Source organism: Zalophus californianus, chromosome 2 (assembly GCF_009762305.2).
Source record: "Zalophus californianus isolate mZalCal1 chromosome 2, mZalCal1.pri.v2, whole genome shotgun sequence".
NCBI lineage: Eukaryota > Metazoa > Chordata > Mammalia > Carnivora > Otariidae > Zalophus > Zalophus californianus.
Window position 1 is genome coordinate 105370988 of NC_045596.1, and position 9762 is coordinate 105380749.

General features: G+C 33.9%; 1 pseudogene; it reads left to right on the forward strand.

The window, feature by feature from the left end:
• Positions 1-3094: 3094 nt before the first annotated feature.
• LOC113926012 lies at positions 3095-3220 on the forward strand (annotated as a pseudogene).
• The last annotated feature ends 6542 nt before the right edge of the window (positions 3221-9762 follow it).

The following is a 9762-nucleotide window of genomic DNA, read 5'->3' on the forward strand; positions in this document are numbered from 1 at the left end:
CTTCTTCCTATGAAAGGGTTAGGAATAAACTACCAGACTACAGCCCAGCACAGATGCAAAGTTAGGGCCATGTGGTATGGATATGTGCCACTACAGAGGCCAAGAATTTTAAGCCAAACAGCTACCATGTTCAAGCCCTGCACTTTATAAGCCCAGGGCAGAAACAAACATAAAGCAATTATACAGACCATCAAAAACCCACATAGGATAAGTTTACAAACAAGATTCATAAATAATAAAAGTACATGAACTGCTGAAGCAACAAATATTTATTAACTATCTACTATATGCCAGGCGCTCTGCCAGTGCTAGGAAAACAACAATGAAAAACAAATAGTTACAAATCATGCCTTCATAGAGCATACATTATACACAGCTGGAGTAAAAGCAAACACACATACAAATATGTAAGAGCGTTTCTTGCCTTCAACAGGAGAGAATTTGAACCCAGAAAATCAAGCTAATAAAGTAATTTGAAAAAATGTTAAGAGAACTAGGTTTAAATATCTCAAAGAGATAAAAAGAAAAAAGATGTTAAGAAAGAATGGTATGTGATGATGAAACAACAGGTAGGGAAAAAAATTAGAAATTTTAGAATTAAAAAATAGAGTCACTAGGGAAATTTAAAACCTATAGGCTAAATCTTAGCTTAAAGAAAATTAAAAATCAAATTAATGAGTTATAAGACAAGACTAATGGAATCTTTCAGAAACTAATGGGGTGGGGGAGAAGGAGGGTAATCAAGAGACATGAAGAACAATTTTAGGAGCATATATACCTGCCTAATTCCAGAAAGAAAAAAGAAAAGACCACAAAGATGTAATATCTGAAGATCTAAGAGCTGAGATTTTCCCAGACCTAATGATATCAATCTTCAGGTTAAAAAAAAAAAATCCACCACATGTGTAATCCAAATCTCTATACATCATAATGAAATTTGCTACTCTTTGCAGCAAAGAAAATTTTTTAAATTTTCCAGAAAAAGACTAAATTTTCTATAAGGAATCTTCATCACTCAGATTTATGGCAGACTTCTTATTCACAGAAATATGTGACAGAAGTCAGATAATTAATATATTTAGATGGCTCTGGGAAAACTACCTTGTATTTCGTTATATACCCAGCCAGACTATCACTCATCTAGAGTTAGAGTGAATTAAAGACATTTTTAGAAATCAAGAACACAGAAATTTTAGTCAGTCTCTCACTGAAAAACAAATTACAAAGGGGATATTTCAGCAAGAAGAAACTATGTAGTAAGCCATAAAAATAAAGCTTCCACAAATTGCAAAAAATCGATATTCCAAGACCCTCTTCTCTCATCACAGTCCTATGAAGTTAAAAGAAATCAACAGAGCTAAAACAAAAAAGGTCAAAAATACCACATACTTGAACACCAAAAAAATCACATCCAAGTAATGCAGTAATCCATGAGGCAAGAAAAAAAATCACATTACATTGGCCAGGACCTCCAAAATGATTACAGTTTGAGCAATAGCACTGATAGCAGACATCACCTTTTAAAATGCTTCTAAAGTTAAAAATTATGTACAATGGTTTGCATTGAATTTTAGTAGATACTTGCAAGCAGGTTCAGTGAAGTTCTCTGCTATTCTTAATACACACATACACAAATACACATAGGCATGTGTATGTGGGTAAAATATTGATTATTATGCATGCCTTTTCTGCATCTATTGTGATGATCAACAATTCTACTAATAGAGTAAGAAAGTATCAGTGATGAAGTGGTAAAGTATTGATGTCAAATCTTCCTTGCATAAACACTATTAATTTTGATGCAATTTTAAAATAACTTCACAAATACGACAAAATTAGATTATAAGACATTTCAATGTGATGTCCAACATTAGTATTTGTAAAATGCCATGTACTCTCTCTTTTTACTAGATTTTTGATTTATTGAAAAAATAAAACTCATGGTAAGTATTCAAACAGTATAGTTAATACAGTGAAAAGTACTTCTCTAGCCCCACTTTCCTGCCCAGGAGAACACTCTTAAGTTACTCTGCATCATTCCAGAATTGTCCCATATAACCTATATATTTTTCATTTTAACATAAATTCACATAAATTTTAATACTATTCTGGGAATTGATGTTTCTAGTTGGAAATATATTTGAGATTTTTTAATGTAAACACATGGACTTGCTCTGTATTATTTTTAATGGTTGTATAATATTCCATGGTATAGGTTTAGCATAAGTAAATAAAAGACCTTAAGGTAGTTTCCAGTTTTTGCTATCAAAAACAGGGCTGCAGAAAATATCTTTGTAGAAATGTCCTTGCATACATGTGCAAGATATACATGATAAATTCCTAGAAGTGAAATTGCTAGGTCAAAGTAATATACATTTATATTTTTATAGATATGACAAGCTGCCATTAAAAGAAGTTAAAATAATTTCGACTTCACCACCTTTGAATGAGAACTATGACTTCTCCATTCAATATATTTACATACTGTACATAAGCAGGTGCTGTAGTCTTTAAGAAAATAAGTGTGAATCAAGTTATTATCTTAATTTTTATGTCTTTAATTATGAACAAGATTATGCAGTTTAATGTGAAGATAGTTCATTTGCATTTCTTTTGGGTAAGTTGGTTATCCAATATTAAAAATCACAACCAAAACTATATGTATATATATTTCATGGTCACAATTGATTTTCCATTCCTCAAATGTTCCCTTTTTTGAGGGGCAAAGGGATTCTTGTTCATGTTCTTGTCACAACCTTGAAAAGTCTATTGAGGCTGTGCTGTATCTTTCTGAGCAGCATGATGTGGAGTTCGGTTTGAGGTTTGAGTATTTCTCAAGTTGACCTACTCATGTGAAAACAGCACCATATAACTGCCTTAAGAGTTATTCTTTTGGGGACACCTGGGTGGCTCAGTCAGTTGAGCGTCTGACTCTTGATTGTGTCTGACTCAGGTTGTGATCTCAGGGTCCTGGAATCGAGTTCCGAGTTGGGCTCCGCAATTGGTGGGGAGTCTGCTTGAGATTCTCTCTCTCTCCCTCTCCTTCTGCCCCTCTCTCTCAAATAAATAAATCTTTAAAAAAGAAGTGCTATACAGCTTTGCACAGTGGCAGTGTCGTAGCCAATGAGGTTTATCCGAGGCGCGATTATTGCTAATTAAAAAAGTGCTATTCTTTTGTGTTTGTTGGCTTTAAAATTTAAGTTGAAAAGAACCCAGGTGCCTTTAAGAAAAAAGGAGGCCTTATTATAAGATGCAGATACAGTACATATAGCAATTGGCAAAGGATTCCTTGTAGATTTATAGCACATACTTCCCCATCCCCATTTAGTGCAATAGTGTAGCAACAGTCCTTTCTTCCTGAAAAGAAGCCAGGAAGGAACTTCACTGCCTGTTCATGTCTTTTATGTAACTTTCCAATATGTGATAGGCCTTTTTCTTATTGATTTGTTATGCACATAACTAATCAGTAAGAATATATATTACAAAAGCTATATACTAAAATTAAAAGAAGAAGAAAGAAGAGAAGAGGAAGGAGAAAGAAAAGGAGGAAAAGAAGGTGAGGAAGGAGTCACCTCACATAGGAACTGATTTCTTTCCACTAACTCTCCTAAATATTGGATCCCTGATTCTTGCTGGTCTCTTTATACTACTCTTGGTCTAACTGCCTTTAGAATGGACATAAAATTTTATCTCTACCATCTTAACAGAGAGGAATCCTTTCTTACTTCCAAATTACAAATCAACCAGTTGATTATCTGGGCCTGATTCTTTCAAAGTAGTGAATTGCTTAAACAGTTTGAACAGCTGAGTACTTACTGACATAAAATAAAACTCAGAATTACTTTATTGTTATTAACTTGTTGAGTTCATCAGTATTCAAGTCTTCCCAGAGTTAAATTTTCCACAGAGACTATAGTCTAGTTCTCTTAGACATAATACAGCTGATTGGTGATACTTGTATTTCAGAGGGGCACAATGTACTGAAGTTTACCAGCCTTAGAACCTTCTTGGTCCTACATTTGAGAGTAAGGGTCAGTTCTTAGGCCTTCACTTTTCTAAATCACACAGCTAAATGGCATCATGTTTGTTTTGTTTTAATTTCTCAAAGTTTTAGAAACTTAAAGTACACTGAATATATGGTCATATCCCTTTATTAGTTAGAGATGCAATTATATAGTTTGAAGGCTTAAAATTGGTATTTACTACCTGTGCTTTATTTAGTATGATAAACACAAAATGGATAAAAAAAGTCTACACTAAAGAATGAGCACAGCTGAAATGTCATAACCAAGTAAACTATGCTGCAAAATTTGCAGTCACTGAAGCATAAATTAAAAAAATATCTATTGTCAGGGTGCCTGGGTGGCTCAGTCATTAAGCATCTGCCTTCAGCTCAGGTCATGATCCCAGGGTCCTGGGCTCCAGCCCGGCATCAGGCTCTCTGCTCAGCGGGAGGCCTGCTTCTCCCTCTCCCACTCCTCCTGTTTGTGTTCCCTCTCTCGCTGTCTCTCTCACTCTGTGTTAAATAAACAAATAAAATCTTTAAAAATTAAAAAAAATAATAAAAAATATCTATTGATAAATACCATAGAAGAAAGCAAAGACTATTCCATTTGAGCACAGATCCTCAGAGAGACTGAGAACGTGATCTATATGGTTAAAGCAAACAGCAGTACAAAAGGGATTTTCCTTACAAGTTATATTTCTGGTCTGCTAAAATATGACAGTTATATTTTTAATGTACAGAAACATTTTCTGAGACCTATAAATAAGGTACTTAACTTTAAAGAAAAAGTCAAGGAAATTTAATTACATAATCAAGATATTTATTTAAATAAAATTAGATCAAAAGGGGAGAAATCATTTCAAAGACATAGCTTCCAAATATTTATGTAAAAACAGTTCTCTGGTCATTAAGCTATCTTATAAGCTTATAAAAATAAAAGAGATAACAAAACTATATCAAGGTGAAGCTGCTTGAAGAAATATAATTTCTCGAAGGCTTTGATTTAAATCTATAGCTTGGGCTATTTCCTCAAAAAAGTAACAGAGGTTAAGACACATGAGACACATTTTCTGAACCACACTCAAGTTAAGCACATTTACCACTGAGAAAGACAACACCTAAGACACACAGCACCTGGGAAATAAAATGGCATAGTCTGTGTTTGCTTTTAATACAGGGTGCTAAGAACAACGCTCACATACACAGCAGAATTTAGTCCCACTGCAGATGTACATGCTCAGAAATGGCATTGGAGCCTCTTCCTGCTCTTTTACTCTCCCCAAAAATGGTTTACCTGGGATCATGGGGGATTTGGCCCCACAAGCTATAGTTTGCAAATCTCTGCTCTTATGTTCTAAACATAGTTGCTCTTACTGTTGAGTTTTAATAAAATACATGTATAATACCAATTAGCATGTGTTTACTATACCTTTAATGAGAATAATATTCTACAGGCAGGTTAATTTAGAGAACTGAGTTACCCGGTCAGCCCTGCCTCACACAAACTCAGCTGTCCTTGCTGCCCTCATTCATATCAAGAGTAAACTCAAAATGGTGTGAAATAATTTGAGCTTAGTTTGGGCACATTTCACAACTCCAATGTCTATTGCTGCATCTATAAATTCAAAATGAACAATGATAGCAGAGTGATTGTAAAGATGGAAGAAACAATACTTGAGTTACCTTAATATTGTAATTCTATGCACAAATCACGCCCCTGAATCTTGAAGAATTTATTCTCTTGAAGTCATTCATTTGTTTCTTTCCTATTTTTCAACAAAAGTACTTTTATGAAGTTAAAAAATCTTAATCCACGACTTTGTTTTTTTAATTTTTTACTGCCATGATTATATATACAAAACTCAATTGCTGTCTGCATTTATTTTTGTTATTATTACAATTAGTATCTATTTCATTTCATGATTACTACTAAAAATAATTTTGTTATCTAAGGAGTATTATAAAATGATCCACTTTGAGTGTTGTTTACATTAGATACAGCACTGTTCCATATTTTACTAAGCAAGTATATGCATTTTAAGCATCTGTTTACTTGGTAAAAGGTTTAAATGTTTTAAGTATGAAAATAATTCATTCAAGATTAAATTAATCTGAGAAATCAACGAAGTGCTAATAATATATTAAAGTTCAGAGAATACAAAGATTGAAATTTGACAGGACTAATCAGATAAAATAACAGATGTAAAAAATAAGCAAGCTACTATCATGATAAACAGCATAATTTCAGAAATGTGTGTTATAATTGTGAGGACATGATAAACTTGAAAACTGGCCTCATCACTAACTAGATCTAATATAAAAGTGACTTTCCTCAAAAGACGCTATAAATTTATAGATCCTATAAATCTCACCTTTTCCAAATATCATCAGAAAGTCAGAGGGGAAACTTTTGTCAAAAGCATACACCTTGATTATCAATTATATGTCAGTCTTTCAAGAGATGAATCACTGGACTCATTAAGTATTATATCTAAGAACAGGGTTACTAATTTGTTCGAAATTAAACATAACAGTGAACAATTTAAATGCCTCTAATGTCACATTCTTTACCATTTAAACCTGTTATACGGCTTCAGAGATGTTAATAACATATAGTTTAATAAATTTACTCTCCCTCTGACCTTCTTCCCTCTCATGCTCTCTCTCTACCATTCTCTCTCTCTCTCTCAATAAATAAAATCTTTAAAAAAAAAAAACTTCATGGAAATTTTTTTAAACATGAGCAAAATATATCAACACAAGCTTTTGCAAGTCCATTTTTCAACCAAAAGTAAAGAAAGAGTGGGAGACAAAAGATAGAGTGATTACATCACTGAATCTCAACTGCAAAGTATGTGGTATCATATGCAAAACTTAATTAAATCCCATTGTTTTCTTGTCAGAGTAAAATGCTTCATTTTTTTTAAAGAAAACCTTGGTTTTGCGAGTGTGTTGTCCTTAATAAAAATCTATATTGTTTGTGATCTCAGTGTTTGCTCTTTAACAAGATTTACAAACTTCTTCCACCGTTACAAAGCAGTTGTCTTACATATGCCATTGAACACAAATCCAAAGAATTGCCATAGCAAAATGTTTGTGTATCCCCAGGACTGTTAGAATAATTCCAGAGTTCTCTCAACATTAAGAAAAAAATAAATGTGCAATCTATATATTTCCCTCCCCAAATCTTTTAAAATTATGGGTTTGAATGGTTTTGAAAAATCTCTATAATCAGGAATTCCTGGTGCAGTGAAAGAACACTGAACTAATCAGAAAACCTGGGCTGAAATTCCAGCAATCACCTAACTTCATTTAACCAGAGTTTCTTAAAATTAACAAATGATATCTGCATTCCTAGATTGCTATGACTGAGAACATCACTCTAAAGACAAAGACAGGTTGGGCAAGAAAAAATTACTTTTCTGAGGATAAAATCTCAATATAAATAAAAACATTAGGTTAGCAAATCTCTAAACATAATTGAAGAGAACAAAACAATCTTCCAACTATAGTTGCTAAAGTAGTGCTTAAATGTTCACCAGAATGGCCAACCTTCTTTCCCCAAAATCATTTACTAATGAAATAAAAACTTCTACAATGACTTAGGTGAGTCTCTTTAGAAAGATATTCCCTATATGAGCCATATTCTAAATATAGAAGATAAAAAAGTTCTGGAGATGGAAAGTTCTGGTAATGATTGCACAATAATGTGAATATATTTAATGCCACTGAACTGTACATTTAAAAATGTTTAATATGGCAATGTTTACATCATGTATATTTTACCACAATTTTTAAAAAGCAACAAAAAGGTAAATGCCTGCGGAGGGGCCCAAGGAGGTAATATAAATGAAAAGGCGGTTTAAGTACAATACAGTAAGGATTGGTGGATGTCACACTGGTGAACCCATGCCCTGTTACTTCAACAAATGTTTACTAAGAGATTAAAGGCTGATTTGTGTGATAATGTACTGAACATCTATAGCCAGATACTCTTCCAGATATTCTGATTACTTCAACCCACAAACCAGTTCTTTATGGAAATTCATAGGACTTCAGTTCTTCATGGAACAGTTACTTCTTCATGAGTCTTCACGGAATTCATATCCTAGCAAATGTGTGTAGTGGGCAATTTCTGCAGTTCTCATCAACTGTGTCCATGTGGGAAGGTCTTCTCAATATGCCAGACCTTCATATTTTTTCAAGAGAAGCCAGAAATCTGGTATTTTAGGTAAAATCTTCCTATTTTGAATGTTGGAAACTAATTCAATTGTTAAAAAACATTGTGTGGGTCAAACATCCATAGGACAAAACCAGATTTAGGCACATCACTTGCAACTTCTAAGAGGAATGCTATCTAGTGTTCACTAATTTCATTTAGATCTGACATGGTATGATTAGTTCAGAGTGCTGTTTAACCCCTGAAGATGTTTGTTTGTTTTTTTTAGGTCGGCTCTTTCACTGTTTAATTTATTAGTAACATTTTGCTTATTCTGTATTAAAGTAAAATTGTACCCAAAGGAAGGGAGAATAAGACTGAAAAATCACCAAAAAACTATTCTCAGCATATAATGTATCACATCTATATTTCTGGGCGAACACAGCATACTGCTTTCTGACAGCACAATGACCAAGACCACCCTAGGCACACATTATACAACCCTAAGCGGTGTTTGTTCAGAAGAGAAAAAGAATAAAATTTATGAGCCTCACTTTAGCTCATATCAATATATTTCAAGTACCGGAATACTTTTTCATTTTGCAGGTGGTGCAAAATGATTTTAAAATATCATTCTTAAGAATCCTAAGCCCTTAAGGCCCATCAATTAACCCTGCATTATCAAACATTTTAAAACCAATCATTTACCTCCTCTGTGCATGCTAAAGCAAATGCTAACAAGCTCTTTCACCTTAATAAATTAAAAGTTGTTTCAAAAGTTAAGATAGGTGTATGTTCAAACTGCATTATATATGTTGACAGGGTGATCTGGGTTATAAGAAATTCTTTATTGTACATTTTAAAGAATTACCTTTCTGTGGGGAATCCATTAATTTCTTTCTGTCATCCTCCTCCCCCTCTCTAAGCCACCCACTAATCTAAGCATTCTTGAACACGAACCTTGTGTTTCTTCATGCATGTGCAGTATATTGGTTAACTAAATGAAATGCAGCTGGGAAATATGAAGTAGACATTGAAATGACTCATTAGGCAGCCGCACAGAATAGACAGAAGAAAGTGGCAGGAAAATCTACCATGAAGATGCCTAGGGTCATACATACCATTTCCAGTGGATGACTAGAAGCAACACTAAATAAAGCTCTGGGGCGCCTGGGTGGCTCAGTTGGTTAAGCGACTGCCTTCGGCTCAGGTCATGATCCTGGAGTCCCGGGATCGAGTCCCGCATCGGGCTCCCTGCTCAGCGGGGAGTCTGCTTCTCTCTCTGACCCTCCCCCCTCTCATGTGCTCTCTCTCTCTCTCATTCTCACTCTCTCAAATAAATAAACAAAATCTTTAAAAATAAATAAATAAATACATAAATAAATCTCTGGGGACGAATATGGAACTTTCAGGTCCCAATGTTAGATAATAATAGAAATTAAACTTACTAAAAGTATGTATTTGTTGATAAATTTAACACCATAAACCACTGAATCTGAGACTGTAATTAACAGAAACAAAGCTGGGGTATGAATGATCAAAACAAACAAAATGTTAGTGCTATTTTAGAGAAGTCACTGATTAACAGGGAGCTTGG